Source organism: Manis javanica, chromosome 8 (assembly GCF_040802235.1).
Source record: "Manis javanica isolate MJ-LG chromosome 8, MJ_LKY, whole genome shotgun sequence".
Taxonomy (NCBI): domain Eukaryota; kingdom Metazoa; phylum Chordata; class Mammalia; order Pholidota; family Manidae; genus Manis; species Manis javanica.
The window spans coordinates 120,722,461-120,745,749 of record NC_133163.1 but is presented as its reverse complement, the minus strand read 5'-3'; the positions used below and the strand labels follow the sequence as shown (position 1 = coordinate 120,745,749).

Below are 23,289 nucleotides of genomic sequence, written 5' to 3'. Positions count from 1 at the left end.
ATATGGAGGTTCCTCAGAAAACTAAAAATAGAAATACCATTTGACCCAGGAATTCCACTCCTAGGAACTTACCCTAAGAATGCAGCAGCCCAGTTTGAAAAAGACATATGCACCCCTGTGTTATCGCAGCACTATTTACAATAGCCAAGATATGGAAGCAACCTAAGTGTCCATCAGTAGATGAATGGATAAAGAAGATGTGGTACATATATACAATGGAATATTATTCAGCCAAAAGAAAACAAATCCTACCATTTGCAACATTATGAATGGAGGTAGAGGGTATTATGCTCAGTGAAATAAGCCAGGCAGAGAAAACAAGCACCAAATGATTTCCCTCATTTGTGGAGTATAACAACGAAGCAAAACTGAAGGAACAGAACAGCAGCAGACTCAGAGACTCCAATTTAGCAGTTACTAAACGGGAGAGGTGGGGGAAGATGGGTGGGGAGGGGGGGAGAAGGGGATTGAGGGTTATTATGATTAGTACACATGGTGTGGGGGGTTTCACGGGGAAGACAGTGTAGCACAGAGAAGACAAGTAGTGACTCTAGAGCATTTTACTACACTGATGGACAGTGACTTCAATGGGAACTTGATAATATGGGTAAATGTAATAACCACAATGTTTTTCATGTGAAACCTTCATAATAGTGTATATCAATGATACCTTAATTAAAAAAAAGAGAAGACATATAATAATAATGAATTTTGTATATCTTGGCATTATTACTTATCTAACATTACCAATCAACAGAATATCCAAATATGTGTAAAGATAATTAAATTCTATTGTCTTTATAGCTTTTTCAACTTTTATTCATATAAAAATCATAATGTTACATTAAAAATGTTTTTGATCTTATGAGGGCATACTTTTTAAAGCAGGAGGGTAGAACACTTTTACCTAATAGTTTGTTGACTTGCTTCATAATTTTAAGTATTTGCACATATACTATGTGGGCCTCTATTTACATAGAGTCCTGTTTAAAGCTGCCTTCCTAAGCTAGGCCAGGGCTGCCCAAAAGCCAACTGGAGATTAGTGAATTCACACTACATGTTAATTTACTTAAGAAAGAGAGCTTCAGGTGAACAGATGTGACTTGCATACAAACATGGGAGACACGGTTTTTAGAAATACATTTGCAATTCATCCTATGTCTCTTTTATTCTTCCATTAGTAGAGATTTTTGCCTGGTTTGCCTTAAGAAAGCCACCATGGTATACAGGCAATGGCTGTCTATAAGAGCCACCCCCATGATCTCCTTTGTTGGTGTCCCTTCTTTGACCCTGGAAGGAATGATCTGAGCCCTGCTGAGAGAGGCTACGCACACACCTCTGTTCCAGATGATCTCTCTCCAAATCCTGCTCTGAATCAAAGCTGCTGGCTAAGGGCAGGAGTTAGAGAGCTTCCAGTCATCCGTAACTGTCCACCCGTCCAACGTCCCAGGTAGAGACCTCCTAGGGACTGAAAAGATGGCATTTTGTGCCAGGCCTCTGGACTGTAAGTCCTAAAGGGACTGTCATTTACCTGCTGAGAGGCATTTGCTTTGTTTCCAGGGTGTGTGTGCCTGTGTATGTCTGCACACACATGCACAATGTATGCACTGCTATGATCAATGCTGCAATGAGCACCCTTGCACGTAGGCTTTTATATCCCTGGAATAGAGTCCCAGGAGTGGGATTGTGAGGTCAATGAGTATGTATTTTTTATTTTAATGGATTTTTCCAGATTGATTTCCAAACAGGCAGTAATAATTTACATCCCCACCAGCAATGATTAAGGGCATACTTTCCCCCACATGCAGTAAATGTAGAAACTCTAATTTTTCCAGCTTGAAGGGTAAACAACTAGTATCTTATTATTACTTTAATTTGCATTCCCCTGAATTCTAATGCATTTGAGAATCTTTCCACTTGGATATTTTTCTTTGAATTGCCCATTCGTATCATTTTGTCTATTTCGCTATTGGGTTGTTTATCTTATCAATTGATAAAAGCTCTTTGCATGTTATAGCAATTAACCTTTGTCTATCATCTGCATTACAAATATTTTTTTCCAAATCTGCTTGTCTTTTGATACTGTTTACAGTATCTTTTGCTATAAAAATGCTTTCTATATCCCAAAGGCAAAGATATCTATCTTTTTTATTTCCAAATTTCTAACCTTGGTTGAGAAGGTCTTCTAACCCCTAGTTTACATGAGGCCTCCTTACCAAAATTTTTATTGAAGTATAACATACATATGAAATAGACCATATATATTTATGGATCTGTGAATTGTAACAATAGCACTCTCATGTAACCAGGATTCTGATCAAGAATCAGAATATTCCAGCACCCTAGAAGCTCCTTCATATCTCCTTTCATTTACTACTCTCCCTGAAGATTAACCTCTACCCTGACACCTAACGTCAATGGGTGAGTGTTCACACTTTATTTAAATGAACTATCCATATGTATTCTTTAATGTCTAGCTTCTTTAACTCAATATTGCTTTTGCAAGATTCACTCATAATTCATTCTTTCTCATTGTATTTATTTGTATAAGTATGCCCCAATTTACTTATCTGTTTTATTGTTGACAGACATTTGAGTTGCCTCCAGTCTAGGGCTATTATAAATAGTGCTGCTATGAAAATTCTTCTACATATTTGTGGTGAATCTGCCTGCATTTCCGTGAGATATTCACCTGAGAGTGTAATTTGGGGATCACAGAGTAAGTATATGTTCAGCTTTTGTAAATATTGCCAGTTTTCCCAAGTGGTTGTACCAATTACACTCTCACCAGTAACAGAAGAGGCACCTAATTGTTCTATGTTCACCCAGTACTTGGCATCGTCTGACTTTTTCAGTTTAACCATTCCGGTGGGAAAATGCTAGTGCATCATGCATCATGGTCTGCCCTGCCAGATTTGTAATTGTTTCTTTTTTACATTTTAAGTCCTTAATGCCTCTGGAATTTTCATTTTGTAAATGGTAAGATAGGAGTCTACTTTGACTCTATACCAGACAAATCACCAGATATGCCAGATTGAATTAATCTATCTATTGCCTTAAGGTATAAGTAGCCATTTGCCAGGTGGAGTGGACTGGGAAAAGCACTCCAGGCTGACAGAGCTGCAGGAGCAAAGCCATGGGGGTGTGTAGCAGCATGAGGCGGCTAAAATTAAAAGCATGCAGCAGTGAGTGGCACAGGAGGGTAGGCAGAGCCAGATCTTGCCATTCTCGTGAGAGTACAGAGACACCAGGCCGCTGTCCAATGGGCACAGCAAAGAAGGAAGGACCATCTCTGATGCTGATGTCGGGGGACATTCTTTGAGACCCTCATTGTAAAAGGGGTGATTATCAAAATGTCACTCCGAGAGGAATGTTGACTGAGGCACTTATTAAGATCCATTACATATGCTGTTTCACTTAATCCTCACAATGACTTCATGAGGTAGGCACCATTAACTTCGATTTATAGATGAGGGCATGAGGTGCAAAGAAATCAAGTGGCTTGCCATTGGTCACACCCCTACTAAGTAGCAGAGCTGAGTTTGGAAACCAGGTCTAAACCCTCCTGAGTTCCTGATCTTTCTTCCACATGCTGCTAGCACTGCCAGCAGACAGTGAACTGAGCTTCCAGCCACTTCCCAAATAATGAAGCATGCTGTGAAGCCGAGATTTATAATCATTTCTTCAACCCCCTCCAACAGACCCTGTCGATAGCTGTTTTCACCTCCCCAGTCACACTGAGTGATTCCTTTCTGTGAGTCACTGTTCCAGGCGGCAATGAGCTCGGCAGCTGAAAGGTATGACTGGGGTGGCTGCTTTGGGTCCATGGGCGTGTTTACAGGTCTGCAGAGAGAAGGGAGCAGCACCCCAAGAGGAGCAGAGTACAGTGAGAGGGGCAGAGAGCACGAGGTTGCCTCTGTCCCCAGTCCCTTTTCTGTTTGCATTTCTAGGTCGCAAAAGATTTGACTGCTCTTCTTTTCCCACCAGGGAGAGACCTCTGTGCCATACATTAAACCCCCCAGTAGGCTGTGCTATCACAAGCAAGTCTCTGTCCCCCACAGCCAGGGAGACATGAATGCTCACTGACATAACACACTGGGACTGAAACACACATCGGACACACAGACACACAGAGGCGCACACAGTCTCCCACAGACACAGAGCAGAGAGCCAGACACCCACTTCCTGAGAACCTACCTCTTCAAATACAACATCCCAGAGAATCAATCTAGCTAAAGGGTTTTCAAATTATGCCATGTGAATTATTCTGCAGACTGAAGTTGCACAAATAATGAAGCAATTTCCCACCAAAGGGGAGATTTTAACTGCTGGAAGTAATTGTAGAAAAATACCCTGAAATTATGAGGTCCCATTTCCTTCTATCAGATTAGCAACAATTTTAAAGTTTGATAATACCCAGTGTTGATGGGAATGTAAAGATATGTCATTTGGTAGAAAAAAAACCCACAAGTGATTACAACTTCTGGGGAAGGTAACTTGGCAGTATATGCCAGAATGTTAAATGCAGCTACCTTCAGACCCATGATTCCACTCCTAACACTTTACAGACATATAGATATATATCCACATAAAAATGCTGATTAAGAATATTTACTGTAAGACCAATATCCCTGATGAACATACATGAAAAAACCCTCAACAAAATATTAGCAAACAAAATCCAAAAATACATCAAAAAGATCATCCATCATGACCAAGTGGGATTTATTCCAGGGAAGCAATAATGGTACAATATTCATAAATCCATCAGTATCGTACACCACATTAATAAGAAGGATAGAAACCACATGATCATCTCAACAGATGCTGAAAAAACATTTGAAAAAACTTAGCATGCATTCATGATAAAAACTCTCAACAAAATGGGCATAGAGATCAAGTACCTCAACATAATAAAGGCCATATATGACAAACCCACAGCCAACACCGTACTTAAAAGCAAAAGCTCAAAGCTTTTCCTCTAAGATCGGGAGGAGACAAGGATGCCCACTCTCACCACTTTTATTCAACATAGTTCTGGAGGTGCTAACTACAGCAATCAGACAACACAAAGAGAAAAAAGGCATCCAAATTGGTATGGAAAAAGTTAAGCTTTCACTGTTTGTAGATGACATGATATTGTACATAGAAAATCCTAAAGAATCCACCAAAAAAACTACTAGAACTAATAACTGAATTCAGCAAAATTGCAGGATACAGAATTAACACACAGAAATCTGTTGCATTCCTGTATACTAACAATGGATAAGCAGAAGGAGAAATCAGGAAAACAACTCCATTTACAATTGGATAGAAAAGAATAAAATACCTAGGAATAAACTTCACCAAGGAGATGAAAGACCTATACTCTGAAAACTACAAGACACACATGAGAAAAATTAAAGAAAACACCAATAAAGGGAAATTTATCCCATGCTCATGGATAGGAAAAATTAATATTGTCAAAATGGTTATCCTGTCCAAAGCAATTTACAGATTCAATGCAATCTCAATCAAAATACCAACAGCATTTTTCAATAAACAGGAACAAACAGTTCTAAAATTCATGTGGAACCACAAAAGACCCTGAATAGCCAAAGCAATTCTGAGAAAGAAGAACCAAGCCTGGGGGGATTACACACCCTGGCTTCAAGCTATACTACAAAACTACAGTAATCAAAACAGTATGGTACTGGCACAAGAACAAACCCACAGATCAATGGAACAGAATAGAGAGCCCAGATACAAACCCACCCACATATGGTCAATTAATATATGATAAAAAGCCATGTATATACAATGGGGAAAAGACAGTCTCTTCAATGGCTGGTGTTGGGAAAACTGGACAGCTACATGTAAGAGAATGACACTGGATTATTGCCTAACTCCATACACAAAAGTAAACTCAAAATGGATCAAAGACATGAAACCATAAAATTCTTAGAAGAAAACAGGTGAAAATCTCTTGAACATAAACATGAGCAACTTTTTCCAGGATACACCTCCTCAGACAAAGAAAACAAAACCAAAAATGAACAAGTGGGATTATATCAAACTAAAAATCTTCTGTACAGCAAAGGACACCATCAGTAGAACAAAAAAGGCATCTTACAGGATGGAGAATATATTCATAAATAACTCATCTGATAAGGAGTTAACATCCAAAATATATAAATAACTAATATGCCTCAATGCCCAAAAAATAAATAACTCAATTAAAAAAAATGGGTGGAGGACCTGAACGTTTTTCCAAAGAAGAAATACAGATGGACAAGAGGTACATGAAAAGATGCTCCACGTTGCTAATCATCAGAGAAACTCAAATCAAAACCACAATGAGATATCACCTCACACCAGTTAGAATGGCCACTATCCAAAATACAAGAAATAACAAATGTTGGTGAGGATGTGGAGAAAGGGGAACCCTCCTACACTGTTGGTGGGAATGCAAATTGGTGCAACTGCTGTGGAAAGCAGTATGGAGGTTCCTCAAAAAACTAAAAATAGAAATACCATTTGACCCAGGAATTCCACTCCTAGGAATTTATCTAAAGAAAACAAAATCCCTGGTTCAAAAAGATACATGCACTCCTATGTTTATCACCGCACTGTTTGCAATAGCCAATATCTGGAAGCAACCTGAGTGTCCATTAGTAAATGAATGGATAAAGATGTGGTACATATACGTGTAGAATATTATTCAGCCATAAAGGAAAAGAAATCTTTCCATTTGCAGTGACGTGGATGGATCTAGAAGGTATTGTGCTCAGTGAAATAAGCCAGGTGAAGAAACACAAATACTTCATGATTTTCCTTATTTGTGGAGTATAAAATCTAAGCAAAACCGAAGCAAGAAAACAACAGTAGGCTCATAGACACTGAGAAGTGACTAGTGGTTACCAAGGGGAAGAGGGAGGGGGAGCAAAGGGCAAAAAAGAAAAAGAAAATAGATTAATGGTTGCCAGGGACTTGACAGAGGTAGGATTTGGGAGTGACTGCTAACAGGGCTTCTTTCGGGAATGATGGAAATGTTATGAAATTAGATAATAGTGATTAGACAGTGTGATTGTTGCACAACTTTGTGAATATACTAAAACCACTAAATTATACTCCAAGAGTTTTTACATTATGTTGTGTGAAATTTTATGTTATATGAATTGTTTCAATTTGAAAAGTAAATGAAAGGGAAAAAAGAAAATAAAAAGAATGTTTATTGCAGCATTTGTTTATAATACCATAAAATTAGAAATAACTAAAAAATATTTATTAACAAAAAAACTGGCCAAATAAGTTAACAGTATACATACAATAGAATACTACTTAGACATCTAAAATAATGAAGTGTACCTCAATGTTCAGACATGGAAATATATCCACATGTTTTAATTGAAATCAAAGTACAGCACAGAGGAGCAAATTGTTTTTAATCCCACTTGCGTTTTTTAAAACATATGTTTGTATATGCATAGAGGGCATCTATGCACTGTATAAGAAACTGAGTACATAGCTCTGGAATTGAAAGGGAAGAGGGACTGCAAAACAAAGGGACTGATTTTTACCTAATAACCTTCTGGACTACTAGACATTTTTACAATGAGCACATATTAACTGAATAATAAATTATCTTAACTGAGATTTAAAAATATATATTAGGGTTTCCCAGAACATTTCATTTAGAAAGAGTTCCATCAGTAAAAACTTTGAAAAACCTTTATGCCCCCCCAACTCTATTGTATAAATTTCCAGGAAAAATTATGGAAAACTTTTGACATAGGGAGAAAAAGTACCCTATGGAATACCAGGCTAGCATACCCTTTCGGTTTATCTGATTCTCCACCTTTCATTGTTTTTGAGTCTCTAAATTGTAGAAAACTGAAAATAATGCAAATGATTCCGTCCATGGCACTGCAAATGAATTTTGTCCGGTGGAGGTGAGTGATTGATTTCCCCCGCTGTGGAAGAAGCCAGTTTTGTATCAATTAATATATTCATTTCAGTAGTCCTGGCCGCCTATATGTGTACGCATCTGGTCTTTGTACTGTCCTATGAACCGATTTTTAATACATCACCAGTTCACTTATCAATTAATGAGTTTAATAAAATCTGACACGTGTTCATTTTATATTTTGCTAAGAGTTACGACTTTTCCATTTAAACGATTATCTTTTAACAAAGTGGAGACAATGAAGACCAGTTGAGGAAGAGGTCTGCCCAAGGCTATGTGCCCGTGGTTGCAATTATTATACCAATCCTGGCCTCAGATTTCTTGGCCAGTTTGCCTCTATCACCAAATAACGAAGATTGAAATCCTTTCCAATTTACTTGAATACTTACTCCATATACACACATCGTTAGTTTAGAAGATGCTTTCTTACACGTACGTACACACAGAGTCCACACAGGCAAACACCCCGCTGACATGCTGCGCACACTCCCACGCCACCACTGCCGCCTCCCTTCTCCTCTCTAACAGGGACACAGGTGCTCTTCAGCAGAGCAGCTGCAGGACTGGGGGATGGCGTGTGGCCCTTTCTGCGGACCCTCGGCTGTCCCCTCCTGGAAGAGGTGGCTGCCTCACTTATGACCGTGGGCTAGAGACTGAGTGGCGCTAGAGCGCGGCGATCCGGGGCTCGAGTCCCGGCAGGGACGTAAAACCCTCATCCTCACAGACAAACCAACGTCGGAAGCGGGCGCACACCGCGGAACAGGAGCCGCCCTGAGTCCGGGGGAGTCCAGGAGGGCTCCCCGGAGGCGGTGGTCTCTGCGCTGAGGCTGGAAAACATGGAGCAAAAAAGGCTTGGAGTCCAAGAGATGTGCGGCATCCGCTGGATTGAGCGGGGAAGAAAAAAAGCGAAGACCTACGAGCCTAGCCCCGTTAAGCGGATGGCGTTTCTGTTCTGCATAAAAAGAAATTCCAGGAGAGGACGCCCCGGCGTGGGTCCGGGCGGACAGATCTGGAGCTGCGCGGCAGGCGACCCTTTCCCTCCCGCGCGCCACCCCGCCTAGCGCCGCTGCGCTCCTGCGGTGGGCTCGCGGCGCCCCCTGCCGGCTCCCCCTCGCTCTCCCGGAGCCCGCCCTGGATGGCGGCGGGGCGGCCGTGGGAAGGCGGGCGGGGCGCCCCGGATGCCCGCCAGGCGGTCCCCTCCCCGGTCCCCCCAGGCGCCGGGTGCGCTCCTGCATGTGGGGCTCGGTGCTGTGCACCGCGAAGGCGCCGCATCTATGCATTTCCGTCACCGAGACATCCAGTCCCATTCCAAAGACGAGGAAACCGAGGCTCAAAGACGGAGCCTGCGCCACGCCGGAAGAAGTGACTCCCCCCAGGGTCACTAGGGGAGTCTGCGGGACCCTAAGGCCCACCCTCTCCCTTGCCCATCCCTCTGCTTTGCCCTAGAGGGCCTAGGTGGGCCGCAGACTCGACGGTTTGCGGGTCTCTAAGCTCCCTCTCCCTCCTGGCAGCCAGAGAGGTCGCCGAGGGCAGCCTTCCTGGAGCCGGCTGGCTGGGCTGCGGTGTGGACAGGAGAGTGTGCGGGGCGGGGCTGCCCCTGTCTACTACCGAAGGGACGGGGATCAGCTTGCCCGGGGAGAATCTGAGAAGAGCATCGGCCGTGCGCTTAGACATAGCCGATCCACCTATGTAACTACCCTAAAGAGGCAATTAAGAAACTCAGAAAACATTTTACTATTCCGTTCTTCCCTCATTGTTTGTGATAGCCAATACTTGTAAACAGTCTACTGATAGGTTAAATAATAATAGTCTATGCAGCCATGAAAAATCATGTTGGAGAAAAAGATTTTGGTGATATATCAAAATGTTTATTATATTGTTAGGAAAAAAAAGTTACAATACAACATATATAATAATAAAATTCCATTTCTGTGAAGATGCATGTGTCTGTGTGCACACATTTTTTTTGGTATCATTAATCTACAATTACATGAGGAACATTATGTTTACTAGACTCCCCCCATCACCAAGTCCTCACCACATACCCCATCACAGTCACTGTCCATCAGTGTACTAAGATGCTGTGCAATCACTATTTGTCTTCTCTGTTGCACAGCCCTCTAATGCCCCCCCTACATTATACATGCTAATTGTAATGCCCCCTTTATTTTCCATCCCCTGACCCCATCACTCCCTTCCCACCCATCCTCCCTAGTCCCTTTCCCTTTGGTAACTATTAGTCCATTCTTGGGTTCTGTGATTCTGCTGTTGTTTTGTTCCCTCAGTGTTTTCTTTGTTCTTATACTCCACATATGAGTGAAATCATTTGGTACTTGTCTTTCTCCACCTGGTTTATTTCACTGAGCATAATACCCTCTAGCTCCATCCATGTTGTTGCAAATGGTAGGATTTGTTTTCTTCTTATGGCTGAATAATATTCCATTGTGTATAAGTACCACCTTTTCTTTATCCATTCATTGACTGATGGACCCTTAGGTTGCTTCCATTTCTTGGCTATTGTAGATAGTGCTGCGATAAACATAGGGGTGCATCTGTCTTTTTCAAATGGGTATGCTACATTCTTAGGGTAAATTCCTAGAAGTGGAATTCCTGGGTCAAATGGTATTTCTATTTTGAACTTTTTGAGGAACCTCCATACTGCTTTCCACAATGGTTGAACTAATTTACATTCCCACTAGCAGTGTACGAGGGTTCCCCTTTCTCCACAACCTCGCCAACATTTGTTATTTGTCTTTTGGATGGTGGCCATCCTTACTGGTGTGAGGTGATATCTCATTGTGGTTTTAATTTGCATTTCTCTGATGGTTAGTGATGTGGAGCATCTTTTCATGTGTCTGTTGGCCATCTGAATTTCTTCTTTGGAGAATGTCTGTTCAGCTCCTCTGCCCATTTTTCAAGTGGATTGTTTCCTTTTTGTTTGTTGAGGTGCATGAGCTCTTTATGTATTTTGGATGTCAACCCTTTATTGGATCTGTCATTTATGAATATATTCTCCCATACTGTAGGATGCCTTTTTGTTCTCTTGGTGGTGTCATTTGCTGTACACAAGCTTTTCAGCTTGATATAGTCTCACTTGTTCATTTTTGCTTTTGTTTCCCTTGCTTGGGGAGATATGTTCATGAAGAAGTCACTCATGTTTATGTCCAAGAGATTTTTGCCTATGTTTTTTTCTAAGAGTTTTATGGTTTCATGACTTACATTCAGGTCTTTGATCCATTTTGAATTTACTTTTGTGTATGGGTTTAGACAGTGATCCAGTTTCATTCTCTTACATGTAGCTGTTCAGTTTTGCCAACATAAGCTGTTGAAGAGGCTGTCATTTCCCCATTGTATTTCCATGGCTCCTTTATCATATATTAACTGACTGTATATGTTTGGGTTAATATCTGGACTCTCTATTCTGTTCCACTGGTCTGTGGCTCTGTTCTTGTGCTAGTACCAAATTGTCTTGATTACTGTGGCTTTGTAGTAGAGCTTGAACTTGGGAATCAAGATGCCCCCTGCTTTATTCTTCCTTCTCAGGATTGCCTTGGCTATTTGGGGTCTTTTGTGGTTTCATATGAATTTTAAAACTATTTGTTCCAGTTCGTTGAAGAATGTTGATGGTATTTTGATAGGGATTGCATTGAATCTGTAGATTGCTTTAGACAGGATGGCCATTTTGACAATATTAATTCTTCCTAGCCAAGAGCATGGGATGAGTTTCCGCTTATTGGTATCTTCTTTAATTTCTCTTAAGAGAGTCCTGTAGTTTTCAGGGTATAAGTCTTTCACTTCCTTCGTTAGGTTTATTCTTAGGTATTTTATTCTTTTTGATGCAATTGTGAATGGAACTGTTTTCCTGATTTCTCTTTCTGTTAATTCGTCATTAGTGTATAGGAAAGCAACAGATTTCTGTGTATTAATTTTGTATCCTGCAACTTTTCTGAGTTCAGATATTAGTTCTAGTAGTTTTGGAATGGAGACTTTAGGGTTTTTTATGTAAAATATCATGTCATCGGCAAATAGTGACAGTTTGAATTCCTCTTTACCAATCTGGATGCCTTGTATTTTGTTTTGTCTGATTGCCATGGCTAGGACCTCCAGTACTATATTGAAAACAGTGGGGAGAGTGGGCATCCCTGTCTTGTTCCTGATCTTAGAGGAAAATCTTTCAGCTTCTCGCTGTTAAGTATGATGTCACACATTTTTTTTAAGTTTCTGCAAAGACGTACACCAAAAAACTAACACTGATCAGTGCAATTAAGTGTGATTTTAAAGGCATTGTAATCTTTCTGTATTTTCTAAATTATATACACTGACTATGTATTATCTTATGATTTATTTTATTTTTATTTTTTATTTTTAGAGGGCATCTCTCATATTTATTGATCAAATGGTTGTTAACAACAATAAAATTCAGTATAGAGGGGGTCAATGCTCAATGTACAATCATTAATCCATCTCAAGTCTAATTCTCGTCATTCCCCAATCTTCTGAAGCATAACGAACAAGTTCTTACATGGTGAATGAATTCTTACGTAGTGAATAAATTCTTACATGGTGAATAGTACAAGGGCATTCATCACAGAAACTTTCGGTTTTGATCACGCATTATGAACTATAAACAATCAGGTCAAATATGAATATTCGTTTGATTTTTGTACTTGATTTATATGTTGATCCCACATTTCTCCCTTTATTATTATTATTTTTTTTATTTTTAATAAAATGCTGAAATGGTAGGTAGATGCAAGATAAAGGTAGAAAACATAGTTTAGTGCTGTAAGAGGGCAAATGTAGATGATCAGATGATCAGGTGTGTGCCTATGGACTAAGCATTAATCCAGGCTAGACAAGGGCAGCAAAACATCCACGGATGCAGAAGATTTCTCTCAAAGCAGGGGGGGGTAAGGTTCTGAGTCTCACCTCTGTTGATCCCCAAATTCTCACCTGATGGACCCCCTGCGACTGTGCCTGTCTTAGGTTGTTCCTCCCTTGAGGAATCTTACCCGTCTCTGGCTAACCAGTCATCTTCCGGGGCCATACAGGGAAATGTAAAGTTGGTAAGTGAGAGAGAAGCCGTATTGTTTGCAAAGGTTAGCTTTTTACTTCTTTGCAGATTTATGCCCTGTGGCTTCTATGCCCAGCACTTGTCTTGAGGTATCTTTACCACCTGGAGGAATTATGATACTCGGTAAATTCGATATGAGGCACGAATTCTATTTAAGGGTTGTAATTAGGAAGGAAGAAGAAAAGCTACAGATGTAGCATATGGAAGGAAACATGGGAGGATTGATAATTTCTTTGACATATCTTCTTGTATAGTACCTTAAGTATGTATAGGTTTTAAACTACTAACTAATTTGCACACACATATTAACATAATAGGAATACGGTGACATAAACAAAGCAAATCTATAATTACCAGCCATCTCCAGTGAAGCCAAGAAAACCATTTAGGCACCCTAGGCATTTGTGAAAATTTGTCTATGATATGATGGATATTGTCCAACTGTACTTGAACAGTCTGAGAGAAATCAGACAAATTAAAGCAGCCCATTTCTGGGATCTGTTCACATCCCATATGTTCTTTTAACCGTAGATAGTCTATAGTCATAAGATTTTGGAGTGCTACACCTTGCACCCCTCCCAACTCCTGGTTGAGTTCCAACAGTATAGATTCGGTCAAATTCGTTGTCTCATGATTTATTTTTTTAAGCAGAAAAGGCCCAGTGTTCACTTACCCATCCCAAGAAGAACAGAGCTGCCTAAAGAGTTGAATCAAGGAAGTAGGGAAGGGAATTACTGGGTCATTTCTTTCCCCAACCCCAAGACAGCCAGAGGTATCATGACCACCAAAAGCTGCTCCTTCTACAGAATATGAGTAATCATAAATTTTCCAAAGTGTTGATTTTAAACTGAACACCTACCTACTCAAGTTGTAATGAATGAAGTAACCAACTGATGAGGCTGATTTTTGTTCCAGAAGGTTGATGAACATGCAGTTGGTGATGTGGTTCCCTCCTTCTGCTAGCTCCAGCACATAGAGCAACTTCTGAAATCCACACCTCCGTTGAAAAGGCAGGGGATTCATGCAGCCCAGCCCGGGATGGGGGCTCCAGGCTGTGCATGGCAAGCATGCAAGGGCATTGTGTTGATGGATTCAGTAGTGACTAGGAGCAGTGGAGACAGGTAGGCTGTCAGAAAGCAGCAAGTCCTCCGGATTCTCCCAGGCAAGGGGACAACACTGAAAACTGTTAGGCTTTTTCCTTCTGAAACTTGGCAAAGTAGAATTTGCTGAAAAGTAAACAATACAGTCTGTTTTTAATTTCATTTCTCAGGAAATCCAGCTAGCTTTCATAATGACTTTTTAAACTTGTATCTTTTTAGAAAGCAACTTTTTAATATAACGTTAACTAAAAATATGTAGATTTTTCATATGAAAATAAAATCTGCTTTTTAGAATATTCCCCAGTGAAGTACTATCCACTTTTTATTTAAAAAGCTATTCGCTATTGTTCTAAACAGTACATTGTGCCAAAAACTAAGAAAAAATGTATTACAGTTTCAACATCGGGGCTGATATGCTTAAATCTACTCACAATAAATTGTAATGAACTGTAATGTCCCTTTAAAGAAAGATTTAGAAATAAATTGCTAGGAGTACTGATTTATGAAAACCGCCACCACCACCATAAGTATGAATGGAGATGGGATGGGGAGGGGAAGAACTGACTGCTCTTTCTGGGAGGTAGGGGAGTAACACCCACACTTGGTCCTGCAGGCCCTGCCACTGCTGCTGAGGCCAGTGACCCCAAGCATGGATCCCTTGGGATGTCAGCAGCAGCTGGCCTGGGCAGTATGGTCAGAGTCTATGGCATAAAGATGCATCACTGCCATAGGAGATCGATACAATCAGCTTCATTCTGTCCTGTTTCCCACCTCAGAATTGTTTTAAAAGAGAGTGTAGTGTGACTTCAGAAATCCCCGATTCAAATCTCAACACCCAATATCCCCACCACCGTTACTGCAAACAGTGGGGGTTAGGGGACAAGTCACTTAATCTTTCCCAGCCCAGTTTCTTATTTGTAAAATGGAGAGAACAATATCCACATTAAGCAGTTGCTGGAAGATTTATTATTCCATTATTCAACAATTATTTATTGAGTGCCAGGCACTCTTCTAGTCATGAATTGAACAGATAAGGTTCTTGTTTTCATGGAATTCATATTAAAATGACAACAAAATAAATAAATAAATGAGAAAAATCAGATATTAATTAGTTCTAAACGGAAAATAAAAGTAGAGCCCTACAGGCTGGTATTATATTGCATGGTCAGGGAAGGTCTGTCTGAGCAGATTGTATTTGAGCAGAGATATGAATGACAGAAAGCAGCCAGGCCAGCAAAGATCAAGGGGCAGGGTACAGGGGAATTCTCTGTACTATTTTTGGAACTTCCTATGAATGTATTACTATTTACAAAATTTTTTTAAAGCAATTAAATATTGATACACACTACAACCTAGATGAATCTCAAAGTAATTATGCTGAGTGAAAGAAGCCAGTCAAAAAGAATACACAGTATGATTTCATTTATATAAAACGCTGGAAAGTGTAAACTGATCTAACAGAAAGCCAGTCATCAATTGCCAGGGTTCAGGGTAAGGAGGGGGGATGTTTGGGTAGGAAAGGGTAGGAAGGAAGGATTACAAAGGGACATGAGGAATCTTTTGGGGGTATTATGTTTATTATCTTGATTGTAGTGGTAGTTTCAGGATGAATACATATGGTAAACTTATCAAATCATACACTCTATTGTATGTCAATTCTACTTCAATAAATGTACTAAAAAAGATTAAGTACCTAGAAATAAATCATGTTAAAAATGTGCAAGTCTCTGCACATAAAATTCTAGTATGTTATTGCAAGACATTTAGGTAGATCTAAATAAATGAAAGGATCTACCATAGTCTTAGACTGCACAATTTAATACTGTAAAGATGTGAATCCTCCCCAAGTTGATCAAAATCTTAACTGGGGTGTTTTATTTTTTGACAAGTCAATTTGAAAATATACATAGGAATGAAAAAACGCCTGGATAGCCAAGACGTTCTTGAAAAATAAGGTAAAAGAAATTACATTATCACATATCAAGATAGTGAGGTGCTGGCATGAGGATAAACAAATAAACCAAGGGGACAGAATAAACAGCCCAAAAACAGATTCACACATGTATGGACTCCTGATATTGGACAGAAGTAGGAATGCAGAGTCATTGAGAAATGACCAGTAAGAGGCACTGGTCAATCGGGTATCTATAAAGATCCCTCCCATAATTTAAAAAATAATTCTAAATTAGATTAAGTCCTAAACATGAAATGCAAAACCATACAGCTTTGAGAAGGTAGTGTAGGAGAATATCTTCCTGACCCCAGGGAAGGAAAGATTTTTCTTTGTAAACACATAACAAAAAAGCACGAAGGATAAAGGAAAAGGCAACAGTAAAAAGGGCCAAACTATGAACTACATTAAAATTTAGAACTTCATTACTAAAGATATTAGAAAGAGAATGAAAATGCAAATGAAGGGGTGGAAGATAAGATATTTGCAACTGACAAAACTTGTCAAAACTACAGTGAGACACCACTACACATCCTACAGAATGGCAAAATTTTAAGAGTTTGTTGTTGTGTACGTGGAGCAATAGTAACTGTCAGACGTGGGAGAGTAAACTGGCATGCCACTTTGGAAAGATGTCTGACTTTATCTGGTAAAGTTGAAGACAGGCGTATCATATGACACAGAAATTTCACTCTTCGTTCACACCCTAAAGAAACTTCGATACATGTCTGTCAGCAGTGTGTACATAACAATATTGTATATGTAATAGTAAAAAAGTTGGAAAATTCCAAATGTCCTGTCTACTATAAAATGTGTAAATAATTCTACTATTTTCATTCAACAGAATACTATACAGATGCTGAGCAGCCAAAAAATAGAAAAGCCCATTGCATAGTAATCTATGCAGAGATGACTGTCCTCCTTACAGTGAGAAAATGACAGACCAACAGAGCTGACAAAACTAAATACAGTTGACTCTTGAACGACATGGGAGTCAGGAGCAGTGAGCCGCATCCCATGTAGTTAAACATCTTCGTATAACTTTTGACTCTCCCCAAATTCAACTGCTAATAGCCTACTGTTGACCAGAAGCCTTACCAATAACATAAACAGTCAATTAACATATTTTGCACGTGTAATGCATCTTACCAAAAGTAAGCTAGAGGGGAAAACAGTTTTTTCAAATTGTCGCAAATCTCAAAAAAAAATTTCCAATACATTTATTGGAAATAAATCCATGTATATGTAGACCTGTACAGTTCAAACCTGGTTATTGGAGGGTGAACGATATAGTTCTTAAAAATCAACCATAGCAATGGCAGGGAGTGTTTTAGAATGTGTCTACATGAAGTAGACATTGTGCTTAAGATACCTCTACCTCTCAAAACTATCTGGTAAAATACGAATTATTTGGCAGGTAAGGAAACTGAGGGACAGAAAGGTTAAATTACTTGCCTGAGGTCACACAGGAAATGGGTGGCAGAAATGGAGATTTAAAACCAGGAAAAAAATCCCACATTGTTTCCTTACCTGCCAAAACTTCCGATTGCCTAGCAAGGACCATTTACCACCTCTCCATTCTTTCGGAACCCTGATTTTGTCATTACGTACCCCTCTTCTGTGGTGCTCCCCTAGGAACGGCAGAGCAAAAGACAAAACAAGTCTAGGCCCCAGACAGCTCTACAAAGGTACAGCCATGCCATACCAGTTGGATGTTTTTTGCTTCCTTTTTGTAAGTGCAGGGAGAGGAAATACCAGAGTAAAATATCTCTAAAACCAAACTCAGTCAAAGGGAGAAATAAAGGTTAAAACCCATTTATTGCTTACAAACTGTAGTCTGGGACCATTTCTCTCTCCTGCTCTGGTAGAAGCAAGTAAGGGCCTCTTCCTAACCTCTCAGGTTCAGATAAGCCCTTGGTTGCCCAGGTAATTATTGACATGGAGATTAGCTACATCTCCCCCTGAGGAATGCCTGTTGATATGCAAATGCACTAAATCTGGAAATATTACAATTTTACCAACACTTTTATTTATTTTTTCCTTTATTTTAGTTGGGAAAACAACTCTTGGGCTGTTTCTGGAATTGTTAGGGTTCTTGAATCAAGAGGGAAATGAAGCTAGAAGGGAAACTTTTCATTTCCTTCCAAAGTACTTTGCAAGTATTACAAAATCCCAATCAGATGACTATAACATGTACACATGATCTACATCAAGGCTGGAGTACACAGCCTGCAGGAGAACACCAAGCAGGAGGACCGTGAGTGAGAAAGGGCCATAGGAAGCAGTGTGGTAGAATGTTCCAGGAAGCCTGAGAGACCAAGGAAGCATTGTGGGACAGGCCCAGGCCTCATCCTGCCCCCTCAGTCACTTGCCCTGTGAAGCTCCTAGGCCCCTGCCAGGCGGAAGGCCAGACAGCTCTGCCTCTCCCACTTTCCCATGCCCAGCACGTCCCCCTAGTCCAAAGCAGCTAATTCAGAAGTAGAAACGCACAGCCACCACACTGTTACATCCCCTCAAAATGAGAAGTTCTCTGCGCCCAAATCTGTGTGGGAAGACCTATTACTGTGAAGGCGCCGTCACGCCCTCCTCGTGTGCCTTCAAGCACTTGCCTGTCCATTTGGTGATGCGCCCTCCCTGCTCTTCTGGCGCTGTCCTGATGGTGCATTGGGGAGCAGGATGTCTGATCGCGCAGGGCTCTGGCTGCAGACATAAACCTTCCGCTCTGTGGATCCTGAGATCCTCTATCCCTTTTCTTTACCCTCCTTGGAGTTTTCTGTAATCTTCAAAGCTGTGCTCTGACTCTAGTCTTTGGGTGTGGCCTGTGGTGGGCTGTGTTCCTGGCATCAGCAAAGGCACTGACATGGTACGGACTTCAGAGGGCAGCTTGGATGAAATCCCAGAGGCCTGTAGCTGCTGAAAAAGTGGTTATCCCAGCTGTCAAAAGGGCCGTTCGGTCCCACTTAGTTTCTGTTCCAATGTGGAAACAAACTTGCTCCTTAAAACCCTTCAGATCACATGGGTGGGGATGATTGACGCTATGTCAAAGCCAAAGCCTTAGGCTAATTTGGGAACTGATTGGACTCTGCTAATTCCTTGTATAAATATGGAACCTGCTCCTTAGCATTCCAGGTCAGGGTCTTGGGTGGGACACCTGAACCCTCCATTTACTTCTAAAATTTCTGGAACCGAACTGCTTTTTTCTCTCATTTCAAGGCCCTAGGAGAGAGAACAAATAGCAAAGACATGTCTGGATGCAATTTGGGTGGAGGAGGAGGTGTCTTGTGGCCTGGCCAGCCCCTTTCTCTCTGTTCAGCCTAGGCAATGGATCATTGCTGCCCAGTGAAGGCTCTTCTATATAATTGCCCCCCAGAAATCTAACTTCTAGAAAAACAATGGCTTGTAAAGCATACCAAACTCTCTAAACAGATAGATGAACAGAATCTGAAATGAAATATTTCAAGGGACTGTAATACTGCTGCCGGGCAGCTGCATCTGGGGAGGTCTCTCCCTGAGCACAAGGTGAAACCTCAACCTGGACAGAGGAGGGTTCTTGACTGAACGAGAAAGAATTCTGTAGCAAGTTGGACAAATGTAGTTAAGGAAGGAATTCATTAAAGCGAGAGTAGCAGGGGATGACAGCTGCCTTGCAAGCAGCAGAGAGCAAGGAAGAGTAGAGAAAGGAAAGGGAAGCTCATTGAACTGTTCAGCATAAGGCAAATCCCTTGCCAACTCCTAAAGCCAGGGTCACCTGGCATCCAGAGTCCACTTGGATCTGGACAGTGTGGGAACTAAGTCCCTACCACCCCAGGATTTGGGGGAGCTGCACAGCACTGGATGGAGTGAAATTATGTTCTGAGAACTTCCCAAAGGCAAAGGAGATTTCCAGGCCGGCTCTAAAGAGCGTGATCTTACAGCTGCAGCCCTGTCTGGGTCATACAGGCGATGGGAACTTGCAGACCCAAATCAGAGCTCTCAGTAGCCCCTCCCTACTTATCTGGAGTAGAACAGAGACAGAGTGAAGACTTGTGCTTACGTCTGGAAAATAGAATGAAATAGCAAAGTGACAAAGACACTTACTGGAAGAGTGCAGAGACAAAATGCAGTAAGTTGAGCAGTGAGAAGGCTTTATTTAAAAAATACCTCTCCAATAAAGGGGAGTGCAGGCAACCTCAGAGAGAAGGTGCACGTAAGAACTTAGGATTCTGTTTTCTAAAGCTTTCAAGAGTGGGGCAAAGGGCAGGGGTAGGGGTTGTTGGGCGTAGGCTTGACTTGTGGTCTCATGATGTCTTTCTCTGGTGAGAAATGTTATGTCACTATACATAGTCAGTCCTCTAGATAATTCTGTAAGATAAACTTACACAGGAATTTATTGATCCAGTTCCTCTTCAAGATAATGGTTTCCCTCAAGCACTGGGAACAGAGCAGTTAAGAGTGCTTGCCCCTGCCTTAAGATAGGGTGGGTTTTTGTCTGATTACCAGAGAATATGTTAGGAATCTTACCTCCTAACTCCCTGGTTTTTGAAAAGGAATCTTAGCCTTAAGACGGAGTCCCTCCTGTTCTTATTATACTGTTTGTATCTCAGAATTTTTCATTATAGGCAGGAAAAGTGAATCATGATGCTTGTTCCCTGGCCCTGCCCTACTTTAGTACCAAGAGAGCAGAATGCTTGCCCATGGCCCTGGTGATGAGTGAGAAGGAATTAAGGCCACTGTGGTGTGTACATGACCAGAGATCACATCAGGCTTTACCGTGACTGGCAACATGGCTGAAGTTGTTTACTCCCTATAGCTCCTGCCTCTTTACTTCTCAGTTGGAATTGAGGTCCGCTATGGGCTTCTTGTCCAGCCCTGCCACCACCTGCAATGCACTCCCATTAAATGACCAACCAGCAGGAGACCCAGAGCAGCCTCCACGGGGCCCTGACAAAGTCATGCTTACATACTTGCTGCTACAGCCCACAAAGGGCCAGAAAGCCTATTTGAACGTTTACATGAGAAATTATAACTCTGGGGAGAGGAAATCCTGGGGCAAATACCTCTAAAACTGAAAGCAGTCAAAGGGAGAAATAAAGTTTAAAACCCACTTATTGCTTACAAACGGCAGTTTCTTCCCTGCTCAGGCAGAAGCCAGCAAGACCTCCCCCTAACCTCTCAGGTTCAGATAAGCCCTTGGTTGCCCAGGTAATTACCCACTGATATGGACATGAACCATTCTCCATCCCTGAGGAACACCTATTGATATGCAGATGCACTAAAGCCAGGTGAGATATTCTGGAAATGTTACAATTTTCCCCACAGAAATAAACTTCCATTTTGTTCAAGCTCTTGTTTTGTCTGTGTCTATATCAAAAGTTCTGGTACCATGTGTTTGAAAATTGCTAAGTGAGTAGATCTTAAAATAATTTTTTTCCTTACACAAGGGGAAAAAATGTGTAACTATGTGAGGTGATGAATGATAACTTACTGGTGGTAACCATTGTGCAATATATGTATCAAATTATTATGTTATACACCTTAAATGTATACAGTGTTAAATGTCGGTTATATCTCGAGGCAACAGCAGGGCTGGGGCAGAACTGGGGGTAGGAGGTGTTCTGGTAAATCTGGAAAGCAGAAGAGTTACACACACAGTGCTGGCAGTTCAGCAGCTATCCTGGGAACTAGAAAGGAAGGCCCCGGGCTTCCTTTCTCCACGTATCTCTTTTGCGTGGAGCTCTTCCCTGCTTCTCTAGGCCTGTTTGCTTAGTGGCCTTCCCCATGGTTTAGCTTTCTCTGCTCTCCCAAAACTTCACCTTGGAAATACATTTAACGGGCCCCATCTGACCTTCAATCCTTGTGGCCTTGTGGGTCCACAAAAAAACTAACTGGCTACAGACTTCTGACTCTTGGCCCAAATTTTCAGCAGAGAGAAGTGGTCTCCAGCAATCAGTGGATTCCTTGTTTTTGAGTTAGGTGCTAGTTCAGTCACCTCAGGAGTGGTACGGCAACATGCCCACTGCACACCATTAGAGGAAGCGGTTTCTCTGGGAGCTGATGTGACATGTCTCCCTGAGGAGAGAGAGGACAGGCAACTCTAGGGAAGACAGCTTTATGGTGCCACACAGATCTCATTGGTTCCTTGGCTTCTTTCTTTCCCATGGTAACCCAAATCTCTTCCTGTGTGAACATCTCCTTTGAAAGGGATACTATGGCCAGGCGGGCTGGGTGGGCTAATCTAGGGGCTGGTAGATGACTCGGATGGGGAAGTGCTGGTGAGGTGAGGCTGCAGGGAACTGAAGCTTATTGCTCAAGATCAAAGCCAGAGAAATAAAGTTTCGCAGCCAAGTCCAAAAGTCAGGGGTAGAGTGGAAAATCAGACATAGAGCCTAGGTCAGGAGCCAGCAGAACTGGAAAAATGGAAATAGGCCAAGGTATAAGACCAGGGCAAGCATGAGCTGGCAGCAGGCCTAGCTTCACTGGCTCTCAACCTAGGCTCACACCCGGAAGGGCCACAACAAGGAACACAAGGGCCTGCCTGGGTTTAAGCAGTATCACCAAGACAGAGGAGAAACCAGGGTTTCTTAAGCCAGGTCCATAACCTCCCTATCTCATACACGATTGTGTTCATTTGTGCATTTTTCTGCGATTTTTATCGGGAAGAGCGCCCCCTAAAAGCTTAAGGTTTGAATGGGCATCCCTCCAGGACGATCACTGCGGGCTCTCCTCGGTTTTGGCGTAGGCCCGGAGCGGCTGAAGGTCTCAGCTACCCTCCAAAAGGGAAGACCCCTGCCACGCCTGCCCCAGGGGCTCGCTGCAGCGCTGCCAGTCGGAGCCAGGTCCTCGGGGGAGCGTGGAGACCTGGGTCTGAAAGAGGATGACCTTAGGAAACGGTGGAGGACGGACACACGGGCGGAGGGACGGAGTAAACGAAGAGTGCGATTCGTTCCCGCCCGAGAAACTGCAGACACAGCTCAAACTGGGACTATTCGCTTAAAGATTAACATGAGGTTTACCCGCTTCTTCATAATCCATCCGTTTCGTCTTGCTGGGAAAACAAAAGTATCCTCGCCCCTCTCTTGTGCGTACAGCTGAGTTCCGGGAAGGGGTGCAGCGCCCAAACCCGCACTATCGCCTTTGTACAACCCTCAGGACCCCGGAACCGCATTCCCAAGGGCGAGGATTCCGACCCGGGAGGCTGGCTGCCCTCTGTCCCGCCTCAAGTCCATCGCCCCGCCCCTCG

At 41.8% G+C, this 23,289-nt stretch overlaps 1 long non-coding RNA gene across 4 annotated transcripts in view; it reads right to left on the bottom strand.

Moving 5' to 3' along the window:
* Positions 1 to 23,277, bottom strand: part of LOC140843203 (uncharacterized) — a 166,657-nt gene extending 143,380 nt beyond the window's left edge. For 3 of the 4 annotated variants that reach the window (XR_012120787.1, XR_012120788.1, XR_012120785.1), the window contains exons 1-2: positions 23,063 to 23,273; positions 13,879 to 14,245 (exon numbers count right to left, since the gene is read on the bottom strand). This is a non-coding gene — a long non-coding RNA (uncharacterized lncRNA). Of the gene's footprint in view, positions 1 to 13,878; positions 14,246 to 23,062 lie in introns of all 4 variants that reach the window. The other variant, XR_012120786.1, reaches the window with a different exon arrangement.
* Positions 23,278 to 23,289: the final 12 nt, after the last annotated feature.